We start from the raw sequence: 23,499 nt of genomic DNA, 5'->3' as shown, positions 1-23,499 counted from the left end.
GTGAAGCATTGGCTGAGCTTTGCAGCACAGTTAACATTCATCTGGCCCAACAACTATGTGAACTTATCTCAAGGTTAGCTATGATGCTGTATGCATTGTCACTTACGCACACAATACTGGCTGGGCAAATGGTAACTGAGCAGTGAGGCATACATTGCATGCTTTACAGCTCAGTATATAGAAGCACGTTATCTGTCCTTTCACAGGAGTCCTGCTCATGTGCATACTTTCTGTGATGTCCTAAGATGATAGTTAACTAAGTAGTAAGGCATGCAGTGTATGCTTTACTGTTCAGTATAGAGGAGTTGGGCCTCCTGTCATTGACATTGGTTCTTGCTCCTTAAATGGCTCCTACTCTCATTGGCCCTTTACACCAATAGTTAACTGAGTGGTAAGGTGTATAAATCATGCTTTGTTGCTCAGCATACAGTAACTCGGAGTCTCTGCTTCTGTACGTACTCTCTGTGGTGCCGATAGTATAGGGCACCAGAGAAAGTAAAGGAGCAGGGATTCCTGTCAAGTGTCAGGGGTTCCTGCTCTCGTACTCTGAGAGATGAAGCATACAATGTATGACTTACCACTCATGCCTTAATGGGTGCTTGTATATATGCCCTGCCACACACACACGTTGCACCTGACCCGGAAAATGTTAACTGAGCCATGAGGCATATAGTGTATGGTTCACTGCTGAGTGTATAGAAACAGTGACTAATGTCATTTGACAAGAGTTGTGCTACTGTACCATCAAATCTGAACTGGCCATAAAATCTGAAATAAATGTCATGGCATGGCCAATTCAAGTAAACAAATTACAAAAGGTTCACTTACTTCTAGTTATGATATAAAGTATGGTATATTGTAATTTTACACTGTATTTTGTAATTTTAAAAGCGTAAACAAACTCAACATTTACCCATTGCACCTTGCCCAACTTGCTGAATAATTTAATTTGTTACATATTTAACCTGTAACATCTGCTCTCATTACTATTTATTTTGCTCTGTTTGTTTTTGTAATTGACATTCCAATTCTACAAGCTTATCTGTCAAAAATTTTACAGCATTTTCGCAAGATGATTCATGGTTTAATGCACTAACAGCTGGTCTTTAAATTCTACCATTTCCCACTTGTATTCAGATTCCTCACTGTAGCAATGCTTTCTTCCACTGCTTTCTAGAACTAATTATATTAAAACTGCAATGAACATTGAATCGCTAAGGTAAATTATTTATACTGAGTTTTATTTACAAATATATTTACTCCTTTCAAAGACCTTGATGACACTAAGTGATCCATCTGGCAGACTGACTCTCTGACGTACTTGAAAAAAAAAAAAGTCTAATCTCTATTTTTATTTATAATTATGTATAAGTTATTGTCCCTGAGGCATTATCATTGTCAATATAAGCATCATTTTAGAGTTATTCTTCTGTAGAAATCAATTGCCACTTTGAGGAGCCCCAATCCACCATGTTTCGACAACAGGTTCCCTTTAGGATTTCCCTCTCGAGATTTCCACACTACCTTTCCACACTCATAAACATAAAAGCTATAACTTTCTTTGTTATTGAATTACCTTTCTATAGAAAGTCTTTTGTTTATTTGGGTGACATTTTGCCAAACACAAATGTATCGTTTTTATGCACACCATTTACTTATCACCACAAACAATGTCATGACTGTATTATTTACTGCGTCAGTATTGTCAGGTTACCAACAAGTCAATGTTATTCTATTATTTGAAGATTAGTGATGTTTATTTAAAAAAGTGCTTTTTAAAAAAGTGACTTTCATTTTTCATTTTTCTCCACTTACTGCATTATGTACAACTCCTCACTGTTCAAATTGATAGTGGATTCAGTATGTCACCCAGTCAGAGGCCATATGCCACACAGAGATGAGTAGAATGAGCGTGTTAGGGTCCCATCCAAAGTGAGTTGTGGATGGGGCACACATTTTTATCAAAAAGTGCGCCAAGAGCCTCTATTTATGAGTGCTGCTGCAACCTTTTTTTTTTTGTATGCTATGTACAACTAAATAGATATAACATTTTACAGTGTCATTATAGGTTTGAAACAGTTTAGCTCTGCTTTCACTCCAACTTCTAATCTGCCCTAAACAACGGACCCCAACCAGGGGGCAGTCCCTATAATTGACTAATTGCACAGAGAGACGGAGAAGTCTGGCTAAGTCAATACCTACTAGGTATAAGGTATAATAATACTAGGTCAATACCAAACGGGCAGTAAAAAGACAACTGACCAATCATGGATATATGCGGACAGAAGATGCCTGTTTGAAAAAGCATGAGACATCAGCACAGGTTCTAAGTGGCCCTGCATCCAGGCCTCCTGATTGGCCCACATCCCCTGTCTATTTCAAGGATCGGCAAAATCATTCTGCATGCTGCTCATTACACCAACAACCAGGGGATGCCTCCTATAGCAGACGGCTAAAGACCGGAGAACGAGAGTCAGATACTTCATGGAAGCATAGCCAAGTTCCTGAAACACAAACCAGTATATTAACCCTTCAAAGAAAGAAAGTTTTTAGATTTTTTTTTCACATATTAATACATCTTAAAATATTACATTACAGTATTATGGCAATACAGCATTTATAATGGAGTGCATAGAGAATTCCATATGAATTTGTTGTGTTTCCATGGTTCTTACATGTTCACAGCATCACTTATTGTAGTAAACCTGCTGTCGTCCAACCCCCAGCCCTCCCCCCCCACCATGGGCTCTTTTGTTAGAGTCCCAAGATGGCTGTCAAACTTTAGAATTTTAGGCAGGAGGCAAAGGCTAAATTATTAGGACCTAAATACATTTGAAAACACCCCCAAAACACTAATTACGTTTTGTACAGCAATAAAATAATTGTACCAGGAATTTTGGCATTAAAATGTCTTTTGTTAGCAGTTTACTAAAAGCATTTGTAGCTGAACTAAAAAATGTACATACAAACATCAGTGCATTGGTACATGCTCTATGTTCAGCAGGCAAGCATGGATCTATATGTGTTATATTTCAAGTGTAGAAACAATACAATCAATCTATTCATCCATCTAAAGCTATGTTACGGGGATGAGGAGCAGAAGATGTGTGGTTCTTCCTTCCTTACTCCAGAAAGTCAAGAAAATGTCTTCCTCAAGGCCTCAGACTAAAATTCATTAGTTCCCCCATTTGATAAAAATAGCAACAAGTTCCAATTGTAGCCATGTGTGTCTGATGTAAGTGGCACAAGTGTTACTTGCTTCAAGTACTGTTGAGAACAAATGTAATGTTACATCTCTTAATGGTAATGTATGGTCAATTATAGGAGCCGCTTGTTAGGGAAATATGACCATTAACCCCATGAGGACACTGCCAATTTTCATTTTTGCGGTAAAATTTTTTTCTCCTTGGCTTTTATAAGCCATTATTCTTTACATTTTTCATCTACAGGACAATATGAGGGCTCCTATTTTGCAATTCAAGTTGCAATTTGTAATAACCCCTTTTAATTTTCATTTAGAAGCTACTACTTTGTTTGAAATGGACCCTTCCACTGCTGGAGACTGTTAGGAAGCAGGGAATGTTTAGTAAATGGTGTATTATGTTTGTAATATGTTATTTTTTCACCATAATTTCTAATGTTGGGAGGTTTTCTAAAATCTTTATCTGCTGCAACATGTACATCTCAATAAAACATAAAACAAATTCCATATGCAACTTTACTTCCCATGTTTCTCAATAACCAAAATAATATAGTGTTTGGTGTTCCATGGAGTTTTTCTTTATCGCTGTCAGCTTACATAGATCACGGTTAATGTCGCCCTAATTGTTCACCATGTAACTGCGGCACTTCTTAGGCTGCTTTAACACTATGAAGTTCACCCGAATTAAACGTCTGTTTTCTGTGCAAAAAACGGACATTTAATAACGGATGAAATAACAGGTGCTAACGGCTGAATAAATATTAATCTGTTAAGACTCATTATCCCTCATGTATGGCCGAACACCACTGCCTACAGACTCTCACAACCGGGACTACTACTACTCTCATCATGGGCCAGACTTGTTTCCATGATGGGAGTAGTAATTCCCTAGCTGCGGAAGTCTGCAGACAGCTGGGGAGGCTACATTAGTGTTTGTACTACTACCCCCCTCATGGAACAGAGTCTGTTCCCTGATGGGGGTTCTAGTACAGGGGCTGAGGGATTTATCGCACTGGGTTTCACTTCTGAACCCGATGCGATCTGAAGTTATTAAGCAGGGGAGCAGGCGACAAGCTCCGCAACCCTGCAATGTATCAGTGTGTTTTAACTTTCATTTTTAAAGTCCCCGCGGGGAGCCCTGAATGATCAGTACTGAGGAGCTAATCAGGGCTCTCAGTGGGAGATTTAAAAATGAAAATTGTGTATATTAAAGTGCTGTTGGGGCAAAGTACATAGCGCTGAAGGGGGGGGGGGACAGACATATAGCCTATATATCTAGCCCCCCAGCAGCACATTAAATATGACCCCCGCCGGCGCATTAATAAATATATTCCCCCTGCCGGCGCATTAATAAATATATACCCCCACCAGCGCTTTAAATATATACCCCCCGCAGCGCATGTATAATGTAGCCTCGCAGCGCTTCTATATACCTATACCACTGTGGCGCTATATGTGAAAAGCATTATAGCAGCAGCATCAGCCACCAGATGCTGCTGATAGAAATACTTTTCATGTATAGCGCTACAGTGACATATGTATATAGAAGCACTGTGGGTGGGCAGATAACGCTATATGTCTGCCCCCCAGTGCTTCTATATACATATATCCCTGCAGCGCTATTAATGAAAAGTATTTCTATTAGCAGCGCATAGTGCCGGCAGCTGTCTCCTGACACTATGCGCTCCTTATAGAAATACTTTTCATTAATAGCGCTGCAGGGGTATATGTATATAGAAGAACTGGGGGGGGGGGCAGACATATAGCGTTATCTGCCCCCCCGCAGCTCTTCTATATACATATGCCGGCACCAGGGCCGGATTAACGTAGGGGCGGATGGAGCTGCCGCTCCAGGCCCCTACATGAAAATAGGCCCAGTGGCCTGCACAGACGGCCCGCATAGGCCGCCCGTCACCCACGATAAATATGATAACAGAAAAAGAGGGCCGGCCCTGCTTCTTACTTAGGGCCCTGGGTCACTGCAGGCCGCTGCAGCACTGTTTTCTTTTTATAAATAGTTAGCCTCCGGCCCTTTAAGGTGAGTGCAGGGGCAGTGGCCGCAATGCATCTCTGGGAAGAGAGCAGAGGGAAGCTCCTCCCCCTCCCCCCACACTCCTCTGTGTGCAGGCAGCAGCCCTATTGGAGCAGGCAGGTGCTTTGCTTCCTGTTCCATTGCTGACTACATCACCCACCCGCGCCGAAGGGGAACAGGAAGACTTCCCCTGCCCACCGCTGCGGCCCCCTATACAACAGGTAATTTTCTGGGAGGAAAAGGTTGAGGGGCAAATTGCTGTTTGGGGGGTCAGTGGGAGTTAAATGGGCAATTTCTTAATGTTTCCTGACCAGGGTGCCTCCAGCAGTTTTAAAAATACAACTCCCAGCATGCCTTTGGCTGTCCAGACATGCTGGGAGTTGTAGTTTTGCAACACTTTATCTATCTATCTATCTCATATCTATGTATCTATCTATCTATCTCATATCTATCTATCTATCTATCTATCTCTCATATCTATCTATCTATCTATCTATCTATCTCATATCTATCTATCTATCTATCTATCTATCTATCTATCTATCTATCTATCTATCTCCTATCTATCTATCTATCTATCTCATTTCTATCTTATATCTCAGTGTTTGCTGACCATGGTGCCTCCAGCTGTTGCAAAACTATAACTCCCAGCATGCCTTTGGCTGTCCAGACATGCTGGGAGTTGTAGTTTTGCAACACTTTATCTATCTATCTCCTATCTATCTATCTCATATCTATCTATCTATCTATCTATCTATCTATCTCATATCTATCAATTTCTCATATCTATCTATCCATCTATCTATCTATCTATATCTCCTATCTATCTATCTATCTCCTATCTATCTATCTATCTATCTCAGTGTTTGCTGACCATGGTGCCTCCAGCTGTTGCAAAACTATAACTCCCAGCATGCCTTTGGCTGTCCAGACATGCTGGGAGTTGTAGTTTTGCAACACTTTATCTATCTATCTATCTATCTCCTATCTATCTCATATATATATATATATATATATATATATATATATATATATATATATATATATCATATCTATCTATCTATCTATCTATCTATCTATCTATATCTCATATCTATCTATCTATCTCCTATCTATCTATCTATCTATCTATCTCAGTGTTTGCTGACCATGGTGCCTCCAGCTGTTGCAAAACTATAACTCCCAGTATGCGTTCGGCTGTCCAGGCATGCTGAAAGTTATAGTTTAGCAACAGCTGGAGGCACCGGTTAGGAAACACTGATCTATCTATGTATCTAATATCTATATTATATCTGTGTTTCCAATATACCATTGTACCCAGTATACCAGTGTACCCAGTGATACAGTGTACCCAGTATACTAGTGTACCCAATATACCAGTATACCCAATATACCAGTGTACCCAGTGATACAGTGTACCCAATATACCAGTGTACCCAGTGATACAGTGTACCCAATATGCCAGTGTACCCAGTGATACAATGTACCCAATATACCAGTGTACCCAGTGATACAGTTTACTCTCCCCAGGGCACCGGCTGCTCTTCTGCCCCACATAGTGGATAGTCCTGATGGGCAGGGGCATATAGTGTCACTGGGGTCCGGGTATATATACTGTCTCTGGGGTCCGGGTATATATACTGTCACTGGGGTCCGGGTATATATACTGTCACTGGGGTCCGGGTATATATACTGTCACTGGGGTCCGGGTATATATACTGTCACTGGGGTCCGGGTATATATACTGTCACTGGGGTCCGGGTATATATACTGTCACTGGGGTACGGGTATATATACTGTCACTGGGGTCCGGGTATATATACTGTCACTGGGGTCCGGGTATATATACTGTCACTGGGGTCCGGGTATATATACTGTCACTGGGGTCCGGGTATATATACTGTCACTGGGGTCCGGGTATATATACTGTCACTGGGGTCCGGGTATATATACTGTCACTGGGGTCCGGGTATATATACTGTCACTGGGGTCCGGGTATATATACTGTCACTGGGGTCCGGGTATATATACTGTCACTGGGGTCCGGGCATATATACTGTCACTGGGGTCCGGGCATATATACTGTCACTGGGGTCCGGGCATATATACTGTCACTGGGGTCCGGGTATATATACTGTCACTGGGGTCCGGGTATATATACTGTCACTGGGGTCCGGGCATATACTGTCACTGGGGTCCGGGCATATACTGTCACTGGGGTCCGGGTATATATACTGTCACTGGGGTCCGGGTATATATACTGTCACTGGGGTCCGGGTATATATACTGTCACTGGGGTCCGGGCATATACTGTCACTGGGGTCCGGGTATATATACTGTCACTGGGGTCCGGGTATATATACTGTCACTGGGGTCCGGGCATATACTGTCACTGGGGTCCGGGTATATATACTGTCACTGGGGTCCGGGTATATATACTGTCACTGGGGTCCGGGTATATATACTGTCACTGGGGTCCGGGTATATATATACTGTCACTGGGGTCCGGGAATATACTGTCACTGGGGCCCGGGTATATATACTGTCACTGGGGTCCGGGTATATATACTGTCACTGGGGTCCGGGTATATATACTGTCACTGGGGTCCGGGTATATATACTGTCACTGAGGTCCGGGTATATATACTGTCACTGGGGTCCGGGCATATTCCTCTTTCCTTCCTCATGAAACTAAAGGGCTCTTGTTTTTCTTGTCCTGTGTTTTCAAATATTTTTTTTTATAGATAATTTGGAAGTTAGTAGGCAGAGGGGGGCCTTGAGTTGTGTAAGGGGTCCAAACATTTCTGATGGCAGCCCTGGTCTTGTATATAATCACTTATATGGTATACAGACCATGTGTACAGCTGGTAACTTTTGCTATATGGGCACTGTGTGTGGGGGAATACTGGTCTGTGTATAGTGGTTTTATTCAGTACAGTATGGCGGTATTATCAAGTTATTGTGTGATTTATATATTTCCTCCTTGTATACTGGTATTCTTGTGTGATGTATATAATTCCTCCTTGTATACTGGTATTCTTGGTCATGGAAAATTATCTTACCTACGTTAACTTGTTATATATTTTCTTTTCTTTTATTTTGTGTGTAGGTTGGGGCATTAGGAGGCATTTGGATGGGATAGGGGCGTGACAGAGATGTGGCCATGGGTGGAGCCTCACAGGGGGCCCTTGCTTTATTTGGTCCGAGGGCCCAGAGTGTTGTCAGTCGGCCCCTGCCTGGGTGATCACATGGGCTGGGTAACCTCCTGACTAGCGTGACTCACGTCACGGTATCGTAGGACGCTCCTCCCCCCTGTCAGAGGATGGTATGTGCTGCTTTCCTGCCTGGCCCACGCCCGTCAAAAAATTTTACTGTGTGACAGCGGCTGAGGTCCCGCCGGCGGTCATTGTTCTCTGCTTCTGAAGTCCCCCAAAAAGGTGCCACCACCAGTCATGAACTGACTTGCAATTCAGGTACAAAGAAAAGCTTGGTGACAATTTCTCACCTAGCTTTTCAATGGTCCTGAATGGCAAGCCTGCCTATAAAAGCTCAGTTTTTATAGGCAGACATGCCATTCAGGAGCATGGAAAACTAGGTGAGAAATTGTCACCTAGCTTTTCTGTGTACCTGAATGGCAATGGTGCTTATCATAGCTCAGCTATTATAGATAGATTTACCTATAACCTTTCTGTCATATCTGTCTATTCTATGGTAAGCAGATATGCCATTCAGGAGCCCAGAAAAGCTAGGTGACAATTTCTCACCTAGCTTTTTCATTCTCCAGAATGGCATATCTGCTTATAATAGCTCAGCTATTTTAGACAGATTTGACTAAAGGCTATAGGTAAATCCTATAATAACTGAGCTATTATAAGCAGATATGCCATTCAGAAGCATGAAAAATCTAAGCGAGAAATTGTCACCCAGCTTTTCTGTGCTCCTTAGTGCCATTTCTGCTTATATTTTAAGCTAATATAGACAGATTTGCCTATAATTTATAGTAGGTTATCCTTATAGGCTATAAGCAGCAATGGCATTCAGGAGCACAGAAAAGCTAGGTGATAAGTTCTCACCTAGCTTTTTTATGCTCCTGAATGGCATATCTGCTTATAATAGCACAGCTATTATAGACAGATTGGCCTAGAAGTTATAGACAGGTGTGCTTGACCCCTTCCTGCGAAAAAAAATTAATAATACAATTAAATGAACCCTTTCCCTAATAAAAGTTGAATGACCTCCCTTTTCTAATTTTTCAAAGAAACATTTTTTATCCCCCCCAAAAAAAAAAAGTGATATCGCTGCTTATAATGTTGAGTAATCTGCATGGTCAATGGCCCAATTTGGGTATTGTTGTAATCGTATGGACCTACAAAATAAAGCTAATGGGAGAGACTTATCAAAACCTGTGTAGAGTAGTGGTGCAGTTGCCCATAGCAACCAATCAGATCGCTTCTTTCATTTTTTAAAAAGCCTCTGAAAAATGCGATCTGATTGGTTGCTGTGGGCAACTGCACCTCTCTTCCTCACAGGTTTTGATAAATCTCCCCCAATGTGGGACTGTTTGCAAAAGTGCACTGTGTAGAAAGACCCCAAAATTGCATTTTTATTCAAGTTTGTTCCACAAATATTTGTTTGTTTGTCATTGCAAAGTATAATTGGTGACGCAAAAAAACAAGCCCTTATATGAGTCTGTAGGTAGAAAAATAAGAGTTATGTCTAGAGATGAGCGAATCGGAGCTGACGAACCCGAATTCATTACGAATTTCAGAAAATATACGATTCGCAACAAATGTGAATATCGCTGCGATTCTATTGCGCAAATCACTTCATTAAACTCCATTTACTGCAGTGCAGGCTCCAGGGCATCTAAAATGGCAGATCCACATGTCAGTATATGGGGCAAGGAATGCTGGGAAGGCGGGAAGGGAGGTAGACATGATGACCCTGAATCACATGCAGGATGTAGCCAGTCACCCCTGTGATGTCACAGCCCTATATAATCGGCAGCCATCTTGCGGACAGTCACTTCATTATATTACACTGCAGAAGGATCATAGGACGCAGAGCCTGTGTGTGTTACAGCAGAGAAAAGCTCAGTCCAGCAGCGTTTAACATCCTCCTAGTAACATCAGATAAAAGAAGCGATCTGATTTGTTGCTGTGGGCAACTCAGCAACTTTTGGACACCAACATACATCTATCTATCATATCATCTATCCTGGTAATTTAATGTGCATAACGTGACGGATGCGCTTTATTTGTGTTAAACAAAATTGCTTTGTGTTGCTTTTTCATTTTATATATTTCGATAAAAAGGCCCATCAAAATCTTCAGCACCAGGCCCATGATCCTCTTAATCCGGCCCTGGCCGGCACTGCGCTATGAATAAAAATGATTTCTATAAGGAGCACATAGTGTCAGAAGACGGCTGCCGGCACTATGCGCTCCTTATAGAAAAACGTTTCATTCATAGCACTACAAGGATATATGTATATAGAAACACTTGGGGGCAGACATATAGCGTTATCTGCCCCCCCACAGCGCTTCTATATACATATATCCCTGTAGTGCTATGAATGAAAAGTATTTCTATAAGGAGCGTATAGTGCCGGCAGTTGTCTCCTTACACTATGCGCTCCTTATAGAAATACTTTTCATTCATAGCGCAGTGCCAGCATACGTATATAGAAGCACTGTGGGGGGGGGGGGGCAGATAACACTATATGTCTGCCCCCCCCCCCAGTGCTTCTATATACATATACCCCTGCAGCACTATTAATGAAAAGTATTTCTATAAGGAGCGCATAGTGTCAGGAGACGGCTGCCGGCACTATGCGCTCCTTATAGAAATACTTTTCATTCATAGCGCTACAGGGATATATGTATATAGAAGAGCTGGGGGGGGGGCAGACATATAGCGTTATCTGCCCCCCACAGTGCTTCTATATACATATGCCGACACTGCGCTATGTATGAAAAGTATTTCTCTCAGCAGCTTCCGGCTAGAATGCTTTTCACATATAGCGCTGCAGTTGCATAGGCTTATAGAAGCGCTGCGCTGCGAGGGCACATATACGTGCGCTGCGGGGGTATATATTTAATGCGCTGCGGGGGTATATATTTAATGCGCTGGCAGGGGTATATATTTAATGCGCCGGTGGGCGGTATATATTTATTAATGCGCCGGCGGGGGTCATATCTCATGCGCTGCTGGGGGGCTAGATACATAGGCTATATGTCTGCTCCCCCTGCAGCGCTATATATCTTGACCCCCACAGCGCTTTTAATATACATATGGCCCCTTCTAGTCACAATGTTCATTTTTAAATCTCCCTCTGAGAGCCCTAATTGGCTTCTCAGTATCGGCCATTCAGGGCTCCCCGCGGGGATTTAAAAATGAAAGTTAAAACACACTGATATATCGCAGGATTGCGGAGCTTGCCGCCCTCTCCCCTGCTTAATAACTTCAGATTGCATTGGGTCTCAGAAGTAAAACCCGGTGCAATCAATCCCTAAGCCCCTGTACTGCAACCCCCATCATGGAACAGACTCTGGTCAATGATGGGGGTAGTAGTACAAACACTAATGTGCCTCCCAGCTGTCTGCAGACTCCCACAGCTAGGGAATTACTACTCCCATCATGGAACAAGTCTGTTCCATGATGGGGGTAGTAGTAGTCCCTCTGCACTGCAGGAGTCTGCTGATGTCACCTCTTCTGAGCATGCTCAGTAAAAATAACATCAGTTATAATAACGGGCATTAACGGGTGTATTTACTAACCTCCGTTGGCCATAGACCTCAATTTTAAAAATAACATCCGTTAATTTACCCGTTTCTTTTGACGGGCCAAAAATTAGTGCATGTCACATTAGTTCTCCCGTCACAACTAACTTCCATTAGTCATGACGGGCTATAACGGGTGATAACGGGGTAAACCAAAAAACCCATTGACTTAAATGGGGTTGTTTAACGTGCGTGTATTAATGGGAAAACTTCATAGTGTGAAAGCAGCCTTAGCCACAGGATCTGCTGTTGGTGGTATAGAGATAATCTAAGGTTAGGCGATGTTGGAGAGCTACCATCTTATTTGTAGTGGTTTTTGAGACAGTTTAAATTAGAATAGTTGGTCATCTCTTTGTAGTGAGCCAGGATGCTCATGAATGAGTTGGAGGTCCATGCATTGAGGGGGGTTACATTGCCACTTATTTTCCATCTGTTAAATGGAAAATAAATAGGTCAAAGGTCACTTTCCAACAATGCAATTTTAGAATCGCTAGGCCCATGAGAGATTCTCTCTCCCCTCTGTCTGTGCTGATGAGTGGACCTTAGTAAAAACCCACAGTTTAGACGATACCTGTACTTCTGGACTTTTATCCCGGTTAACTACACTGTTGTATGGAACACAGAAAGCAACATTCTCTAAGAATGTCCCCAGCGGTTATCCTACTTTAATCAAGTTTAGTCACACATTAGCCCATCTGTACTCACTTTTGTAATAGTTTTCCAACCTTATCTAACTAATTTGTGAGTGAATGTTACCTTGGACCTTCTAGGCATATTGCCTTATAGTAAAATACATAAATTAAATAACATAAAAGAGTTATGGCTCTTAGAAGGCGAGGAGGCTAGAACAAAAATGCAAAAATGAAATGGGCTTTGTCCTTAATGAGTTAATCAAGAATTTGTTTTCCCCACTGATTTGGGGAGGCCACCTGTAACCTTTAACTATCAAATGGATTGTAATTTTTCCAATTAAGCCTATTGTATGGCCCTAGTAGCCTGAAAAAAAAAATTAAGCTGAACATGGTCAGGATGTCGTCTCCCCCCCCCCCCCCCCCAGATCCCCCCACCCCAAGGAAAACAAAACAAGTGAAACTTTAATAATGTACAATGTTGATCTCCCTTCCTCCCTTGGCCAACTCTGCAGATGCCTATTTTTTTGCCTCGGCTGGAATAGCTTAGGTGACTTTTGCATGCATTAGCATATCACCAACAGGGGGCATGGGAGGCATGGTCTTTGTAAGAGTATTGCTACCTGTGCACATAATTCCTTCAGGCTACCTTGAACCTGATGGAAAAAACTGTCTCTCCTGATGTTGTCATTCATGGGACCAGACCGATAACGTTCATTCGGAAAGAAGAGAGGCTTATCTGGAAAACTTTGCTTGAAGGAGGAAGAACATATATTTTCTTTCCCAATACATCTGGGTTTACCTTGCTTCCTCTGCTTCATGTTTCCAGTAAAACAGCAACTTTTATATGGCCAGAAATGTGGCCACCAGGACCACATTACATGGCCACCTCAACAGTATAAAATTTCAGTTTTGTTACCATCTCATGGCCACCATGGTGGGGGAATTAGTAACATGTCAGCTACAGTGCTATCATGATTCCCCCTGCGGGTGCACTGTCGGCTTCTCACCCCACAGTCCCCACATAAGGCAATGAATGAATTGTCATCCACAGCATGCTGTCCCCACATCAGGGAACTAATCATATGCGACCTGCGGGCTCTGCTTTGCTTCTCCCCCCAATGAATTATCAGCCACAGTTCTGCGCTGTCCCCCACATCGGGGAACTAATCATATGTTACCCGCAGGCGCTGCTCTCCCCATCCTCCTGTGAGCCGCTGGCGTTTTAAATGAATGAGTTGCAGGCCGCGGCACTGCAAATGATTAACCCCTCAAAGACCACGGATGTAAATGTACGTCCTGGTTTGGCGGGACTTCCCGCACCAGGACGTACATTTACTTTCTGTGTATGACCACGAGCATCGGAAGGCTAGCAGCCGGGAACCCGCCCATAATGGCCGACATTCGCGATTGCAAGGATGTCCGCCATTAACCCCTCAGATGCCGTGATCAATACAGATCACGGCATTGCGGCACTTTGATTGGATGATTGGATCGCCCGCAGCGCTGCCGCGGGGATCCGATCATCCAGCATGACAGCCAGAGGTCGCCTCACCTGGCTCCAGCCGTCTCCCGGGATCTTCTTCTCTGGTCTGCGATCGAGCAGACCAGAGCAGAAGATCACCGATAATACTGAGCAGTGCTGTGTCCTATGCATAGCACTGCACAGTATTAGCAATCAAACGATTGCTATAGATAGTCCCCTATGGGGACATAAAAAGTGTTAAAAAAAAGTTGAAAAATGTAAAAATAAAAATTAAAAAAAAAGTGAAAAATCCCCTCCCCCAATAAAAATGAAAATTGTCAGTTTTTCCCATTTTACCCCCAAAAAGCGTAAACAATTTTATTTAATAAAAATATTTGGTATTGCCGCGTGCGTAAATGTCCGAACTATCAAAATATAGTGTTAATGATCCCGTATGGTGAATGACGTAAACGTAAAAAATTAAAAAATTCCAAAAACTCTGCTTTTTTTTGTCACATTTTATAAAAAAAAAATTTTTTAAATGATCAAAAATTTTGGTGTATGCAAATGTAGTATCTAAAAAAATTACAGATGACGGCGCAAAAAATCAGCCCTCATACCGCCCTATATACAGAAAAATGAAAAAGTTATAGGTGGTCAAAATAGGGCTATTTTAGATTACTGATTTTGTACAAAAAGTTTTAGATTTTTTTTAAGCGGTACAAAAATATTAAAGTATCTAGCCATGGGTATCATTTTAATCGTATTGACCCACAGAATAAAGAGCACATGTCATTTTTACCGTAAAGTGTACAGTGTGAAAACAAAACCCTCCAAAATGTGCAAAATGTAGGTTTTCATTAAAATTTCCTCCCTAATAAAAACATTTTTGGGGTTCGCCGTACATTTTATGGTAAAATGAGAGGTTTCATTACAAAGTACAATTGGTCACACAAAAACAAGACCTTTTATGGGTCTGTACATGGAAATATAAAGGAGTTATGGATTTTAGAAGGCGAGGAGAAAAAACGAAAACGCAAAAATAAAACTGGCCTGGTCCTTGAGGTGAAAATGGGCTTGGTCATTAAGGGGTTAAATGACATCTGAACTGATGAATTTTACATATTCCTGTGCCCGGGCTGCAAAGATAAACAAAATAAACTTTGACTCACCTTCCTATGTTCCCAGGTTGCTCCGGTAACGGCCTCAAGGTCCTCCGCTGCGATCCTCATGCTGCTTCCTGGGGAGAGGAATGTCACAGAGCAGTCAACGTATTATGAGCCGCATGACAGTGCTTTCAGCCTATCACCATCATGTAAGCAGCCACCCGGCAATGGTACATGGTCTATGTTTAGCAGACAAGCGTGGACCTACCTGTGTGGTACACATATATATATATATATATATATATATATATATATATATATATATATATATGTGTATATATATATATATATATATATATATATATATATATGACTAAATTTGGAAAGTTAATTTGTTTTCCCTTAGTCTCCTCAGCAGCACAATGTGGGGTGTGTCTCTGCCCCTGTGAGCAAATGGGACCTGGGATTTTTTAATGATTTAAATAAAAAATTACCCCGGGACCTCCCCCCCCCCCCTGGTATAAAGCACCAGGATCGCACTAGAACAGTGAGTAGATTATAAAGCAAAAAGAAAATAAGGGAGGGAAGCTTGTGCTGCTGAGGAGACTAAGGGAAAACAAATTAACTTTCCAAATTTAGTCTTCCCTAGCGTCCCTCAGCAGCACAATGTGGGGATCTAGCAAGAATCACCCCTAGGGAGGGTTTTCCTGCATAGCAGTTTGTATAATAGACTTAGCGAAAGTAGTTTCGCTAGACAAAAAGGTATCCACTCTATAATGTTTTAAAAAAGTGAGTGGAGAGTTCCAGGTTGCGGACTGGCAGATATGTTCCAAGGGAACAGAATTACGCTCTGCCCAAGAGGCAGAAACAGATCTCGTAGAGTGCGCTCTGGTGAACTCTGGTGAAGTTAACCCTCTAGAGGTATAACATAAATTTATGCATTCGCATATCCATCTTGAAATGGATGGTTTAGATGCCTTGGCACCTTTCTTTACACCCTGGAATAAAATGAGGAGATTCTCCGCTTTCCTGAATGGTTTTGTTCTATCTAGATAGACCCTTAGGCATCTTACCAGATCCAGGGAGGTAAGGTCCTTCTGGGAAGATTCAGAGTCAGGAAACTTTGGGAGACAGATAACCTGGTTAATATTTGCGAAGGAGGGGACCTTAGGCAAAAAAGAAGGTAGGAATCTCAGAAGGACTCTGTCCTGCAAGAAAACTGTGTAAGGTTCTGCCGCAGCTAATGCTTGAAGTTCACCAACTCTCTTGGCGGTGGTGACAGCTAGAAGTAGCACCACCTTAAGAGTGAGGAACCTAAGTTCCACTTCCTCTAAAGGTTCAAAGGGTTGAACACACAATTGTTGCAAGACCAACGCCAGATCCCAGGGTGTCACTGGTTTCACCGCTCTAGGACGAATTCTAGTGATGGCCTTGATAAATGACTTTATCACTGGTTCCTGAAACAGTCGTCTTTGTAAGGTCGCCGACAGTGCGGCTAGTTGGACCTTGATGGAATTTGGAGAGAGACCTTTGTCAAATCCATCCTGTAAAAATTCGAGAATTGATGGAGTGGATGGAGAAGAAGCATTGATCTTCTTGGTGACACACCAGGAGAAAAAAATCCTTTTGATTCTAGCATAGGCCTTGTTGGTTGCCTCACTCCTAGAGTGAGATAGTGTTTCAAGGATGCGGTCCGAAAACCCTCTGGCTTTTAATAAGGACCTATCAACTTCCATGCTGTCAGATTGAGCGTCTTGAGATTGTGGCAGAATTGAGTGCCCTGAGACACAAGATTCTGCCTGACAGGAAGTTTCCAGTATATTCCCTTGCTCATCTGAATGAGCTGGGAGAACCAGGATCTTTTTGGCCAAAAGGGAATGATGGCAATCACCGAGGCCTGATCCTGCCTGATCTTCATTAATACCCTGGGTATCATCGAGATAGGAGGGAATATGTAGGCCAGTTTGAAATTCCATGGAATCGACATTGCATCCAGATAAAGAGGTTTGTCCATCTGGTAAAGGGAGCAGAACTTGTCTAGTTTGCGATTGGATCTTGTGGCCATAAGATCTATTTCCGGGAGACCCCAGCGGTCTATGAGCTGAAGGAATATATCCTGGTCTAAAGTCCATTCTCCCGGTACCGTAAGACCTCTGCTTAGACGGTCTGCTATGATATTGTGTACTCCCCTTATGTGGACTGCGGAGAGCCTGAGAACTCGAGTCTCGGCCCATCGAAAGATCTTTGCCACCTCCTGAAGCAGTGGAACTGATCTTGTCCCTCCCTGCTTGTTTATGTAGTAAACAGCCGACATGTTGTCCGTCCTTATTTTGACGGCTTGTTCCAGGAGAGAGGGGGCGAAGTGGAGAAGGGCATAATATATTGCCCTTAGTTCCTTTATATTGGAAGAAAGAGGAAGTTCTTCTGTACTCCACCAGCCATTCACCTTTCTCCCTAGCAGGTGGGCTCCCCATCCTGACCCTGAGGCGTCTGTCGTTAGGATTGACCACTGAGGTTCAACCAGAGACATTCCGTCCTGGGGGTTCGCCCACCAGTTTAGAGATCTGCGGACTGTGGGAGAAAGTTTTAGACACCTCTCTAGAGAGGAACTCCTCCTGTCCCAGGCCTGGAGAACCTCTGTCTGGAGAGGTCTCATGTGCCAGAGTGCCCAAGGGACAGCTTCTACTGAGGAGGATAGGAGTCCTAGGAATCTCATGAGAGTCCTCAGTGACGCTTTGCGGGGGACTCGAAGGAATTGATATCCCCTGGATATCCTGTCCTTCCGTGCTGGAGACAGATAGATTCTCATGTTGTGGGAATCCAAGTAGAACCCTAAAAAGGTTATTTCCTTTGTGGGGAATAGTCTGGATTTCTGAAGATTCACTATCCAACCTAAACTGTGGAATAAGTCTAGTGTGGTGGTGATGTGATGGCTGAGCTCCTCCTGAGTTTTTGCTAGAAAAAGCCAATCGTCTAAATAGGGTATGATTCTGATGCCCTGTCTTCTGAGAATCGCCATCATGGATGAAACCACCTTTGTGAATACGAACGGGGCTGTGGAAATGCCAAATGGCAGAACCTTGAACTGGAGATGATGGAGAATTCCCTTGATAAAGACAGCAATTCTTAGGTATTTCCTGTGCCCTGGAAATATGGGAATGTGAAAATAGGCGTCTTTTAGGTCTAATGACGCCATGTAATCGTCTCTCAGAATGAGGGATTTTACTGATCTTATAGTCTCCATCCGAAATTTATTCTTGACTATAAATTGATTGAGAAACCTGAGGTCTATTATAAGCCTCCATTTTCTTCCAGGCTTGGGTACTAGGAACACTGGGGAATAGACCCCCATGCCCCTTTCGTGTCTGGGAACAGGTTCTACCGCAGAACTTGAGATAAGCTCTAGGATGGCTTCCTCTAAAGCCTCCTGTTTTGCAGAAGCTAGAGAGGGGGATATTAGACACCTCTCTGGAGGGAGATACGTTAGGGGAAGGAAATAACCATTCTCCACTACATTTATGACCCAAACATCTTTTATTAGAGTTTTCCAAGCCTTGAGAAAAAAATGAAGGCGCCCGCCTACAGGTAGACTTCTCGCATCAGAATTCTGGCTTCTTTGAGCCTCTGGCTCTAGATGATCCCTTCATTGTGGATCCTGATCCTCTGCCACGTCCAGAACCTCTATATTGCCTGTTACCTTGTAGAGATCGATCTCTCCTGGGTTGATTATAGCGCCCGCGAAAGGACTTCTCTGATAAAGGAAGGTTCTTCCCCTTCTTATTGGAGAGCTCCTCCATAATGGTGCTTGGTCCACAAAGGTTCAGTCGAAATAGGGATGGAGGTTAAAAGTGGTTTATTTAGAATTAATAAATAAAACAAATGTCCAAATGCATGCGAGCAATAACGCGTTTCGGGATTAGCATATCCCTTCTTCAGATTGCAGATGTGTAGGAGATGACAAGCATGAACCTTTAAATAGACGGTGAAAAAGCGCCAAATCGATGTTCAAGGTCAGGGGGCGTGTGTTCATACCGGAACGGGATCGGGGAACATTACTACTTAAAATCATGTAACGTCTTACGATACAAAAGAATTATGAATATGTGGTTTATACAGATTAATGCTGATATGATCGCAACAGGATTTAAATGCGCATATGTATTATTTTATACTTATTGGGTTATGAATGACATCAGTCATGTTGGAGAAAGACCCAAAAGGAGGCTTGGGACGCAAGACAGCGTAACCCATAGGGAGGCTTAGAGTGTACCAAACCAGGTGATGTCAAGACAGGGTTAATATGAATGAACCTATGTTTGGTTGAAAAAACAGCATAGAATCGCATGACATGTTTAAAGGCTAAATTTAAAAAAGGATAAATTTAAAAAAGGAGCTGTGATGCGTGATGCGTATGTAGCCAATCAGGCAAAAGAAGGGGGTGTGGCTAGAACTCAATAGCCAATCAGTTGGTAGCACGGCGTATCGCACCCAGTCTGGCAAATCTTTTTATGAGTCATTTTGAACAGCTGTTCATCTATACACACCCTCTATTCCATCACTGCATTATTTACAAAAGGTTTATTGATGATATATTCATCATCTGGGATACCGACCTTAACTCTCTTAACACATTCATTTTTGATCTGAACAATAACACTCAGAATCTCCACTTCACTCACAACATCTACCCTAATAATGCAGAATTCTTGGATGTGATCGTCTTTCACAACCCTGATAATTCCATCAACACCAAAACCTACTTCAAATCAGTTGATAGCAACAGCTATTTGGATTACAGCAGTTCCCACTTTCACAAATGGTTAAACAATATTCCGTACGGTCAATACAAGCGGATAAGAAGAAATTGTACACAATTGTCAGATTACACCCTGCAAAGTAAAATCCTAACCAAGAGATTTAAATCTAAAGGCTACCCAATATCCTTAATTTCAAACAGTTGCCAAAAAGCAAGAGCTCTAGACCAACAGACCTGTCTACTATCCTCAGAAACAAAAAATGCTTCCCGAAAAAATACTGGTTTTTCGTGCAACTTCATAACCACCTATACAAGTGACCATAAAAACATCAACAAGATTCTAAAAAAACATTGGAATACCCTCAAACTAGACCCGTACCTAAAGGATATCATTACACCCAACCCACATGTCATTTACCGGAAAAACAAATCCCTTAAAAATATTTTAGCCCCCAGTCGCCTAAAGAATCTTAAAATTGCAACTTCTATACTCCCTTCTATGCCCCCGATAACAGGTAGCTATCGTTGTAACACCGCAAGATGCAAATGCTGCCATTCTATTAGCCATGCTAAAAAAACATTCAAATCTAATATAACCCAGGAGATATTCAACATAAAAACCTTCATGAATTGTAATACGTCATTCATCATCTACCTGTTAGAATGCTCCTGTTCCCTCCAATATATAGGACGCACCATCCAAACCCTGCGCTGCCGTTTAAATAAACATAGATCTAATGTAACAAATGGATACAGTCTCCACAGTGTGTCAAGGCACGCTGCGGTGGTGCATGATTGCCGTTTTTCAGACTTTCGAATTACCCCAATAGAACACATCACAGAAGATACCAACCAAAGATACACGAGTTTACGCCGCCGGGAAAACTACTGGATATTCCGTTTACAAAGTTTACAACCATCAGGTCTCAATGAGTATATCGAACATGTAACTTAAGTTGGAATAGCACTACATTGTCTCTCTGAGCCACTTCTATCATAACCATAGTTTTCAACTACACATTCTCCGGTCTAATTAGTCTTTATCATCCTGACTTACAATCAGATTGGGTATTCCCAGTACAACACTTACCTTGAATTTTCCGCACCACCCAATCCACTCCTAACTGGTCGCTATCCCCCAGGTGACCTTTTGTTTACATCCTTGTCAAGAGCATACGCCGTGCTACCAACTGATTGGCTATTGAGTTCTAGCCACACCCCCTTCTTTTGCCTGATTGGCTACATACGCATCACGCATCACAGCTCCTTTTTTAAATTTATCCTTTTTTAAATTTAGCCTTTAAACATGTCATGCGATTCTATGCTGTTTTTTCAACCAAACATAGGTTCATTCATATTAACCCTGTCTTGACATCACCTGGTTTGGTACACTCTAAGCCTCCCTATGGGTTACGCTGTCTTGCGTCCCAAGCCTCCTTTTGGGTCTTTCTCCAACATGACTGATGTCATTCATAACCCAATAAGTATAAAATAATACATATGCGCATTTAAATCCTGTTGCGATCATATCAGCATTAATCTGTATAAACCACATATTCATAATTCTTTTGTATCGTAAGACGTTACATGATTTTAAGTAGTAATGTTCCCCGATCCCGTTCCGGTATGAACACACGCCCCCTGACCTTGAACATCGATTTGGCGCTTTTTCACCGTCTATTTAAAGGTTCATGCTTGTCATCTCCTACACATCTGCAATCTGAAGAAGGGATATGCTAATCCCGAAACGCGTTATTGCTCGCATGCATTTGGACATTTGTTTTATTTATTAATTCTAAATAAACCACTTTTAACCTCCATCCCTATTTCGACTGAACCTTTGTGGACCAAGCAGCGCCGAACCTAAGGGCCTCCTTTTTCTCTCCATAATCCATTATCCTACGGGTTCCTGCATAGGATACCAGTCAAGGCACCTCGGCTGCAGCACGGACACTTCCAACACCCCTGGAAACGGGGAGATACGCATAACCCTCAAGAGGGTCACCAGGTGAGAGTTTACCCTGTCAGGGTTTTCAACTGGGGTCCGTTGTTTTTACGGTATCACACGAGGCGCCGTCCTCTCTCCATTTTTTTCTCTCTCTCTACTCCTCCATAATGGTGTCAAGTTCAGGACCAAATAATTTAGCCGGATTGAACTCCAGATTACCAAGAATGTACTTGGAATGACTGTCTCCAGGCCATGGTCTTAACCAAAGAGCCCTCCTAGCAGCTGAAGATAGGGCCATGTTTCTAGAAGCTAGCTTCACCTGTTGACAATTTGAGTCATATAGGTAGTCCATCCCTAGGTTAACATATTTAAAGGACCTAATTAAGTCCTGTCTACTGACCCCAGAGTCTATGTCATCCTGTATTCTTGAAAGCCAAGATCTCATAGCTCTTATGACCTCAAAGGAGGCATTCCCTACAGCACACTGGCTGGAAGATGCTGTATACGATCTTCTGAGAGTGACCTCCATGCGTCGGTCCATGGGATCCTTGAGACTAGAACCATCATCAGATGGGATAATGGTTCTCTTAGAAAGTTTGGCGATGGCGTAATCCACCTTTGGTGGGTTGACCCAATCCTTAGATCTTTCTTGAACCATGGGGTAAAGAGTTTTAAACCTTTTATTTATAACAGGTGCCTTCTCTGGGTTGATCCATTCTGCCTTCATTAAGTCTAGGACCGTGTCCTCAATCGGGAAAACTCTAGGCCCCTTGGAGGTAGAAGGAGCGTCCTCGCGGGTGGCTGGTGCATTCTCTGCTTGCACAGCTCTGATAAATTTCGGAAACTTCTCCATAGGGAAAAATACTTTCCCCTGTAGCTCCTCTTCCTCTGAACTAGATGATTTTGTCTCATCTATAACCCTGAATTCTTCATCAGAGTGTACAACTACAGGCCTATCGCTTAGTCTGGGCTTCTTCTTAGGAGGAGGAGCAGTGGTTAATGAATCCTTCAATTCTTTGAAGGAAGAAAAAACGAAATCCTTAACCCAGCAGAACATGTCCTGCATAGAAGGCTCAGTGTCTGGTGGTAACCTGGGGCGACATGGGGAACAAATAGGATAATCGTATCCGTCTGGAAGGGGAGTCTTGCATGAGTTACACTCCAAATGCTTCCTCTTGTGGGAGGATTTCCCATGGGTCTCCCTGCGCCCTCCTGAACCTCCTGAATCCATAGAAGACATCTAAGAGGTAAGAGAAAGGATTTAAAATGTAAGGAAAAAAATCAACTCGCAAGTATAAATGAACTCCTCCTATCAGGGCAGTAAGAATACCTATTTCTCAGGTATATTAAGTGTGGAAACAACACACCGAATAGGGTAAACGTCTAGTAGCTTTCAGACAATAGTCTTCTGGCTCCAAGAGACCAGAGCCAGGCTAGGGGGCGTTTAAATAGCTGCAAATTGCGCCAAAAAATATAAGCCCCTCCCACTTCTGGGTCCTGTGCCCGGAAACTTAATAATAAATCAAATCTCTTACCTCAACTCTAGGAAACCTTTACCTAACCTAAGCACCCTTGATCT

The sequence above is a fragment of the Hyla sarda genome, chromosome 2 (genome assembly GCF_029499605.1).
Source record: "Hyla sarda isolate aHylSar1 chromosome 2, aHylSar1.hap1, whole genome shotgun sequence".
NCBI lineage: Eukaryota > Metazoa > Chordata > Amphibia > Anura > Hylidae > Hyla > Hyla sarda.
This window is presented reverse-complemented; position numbering follows the sequence as displayed.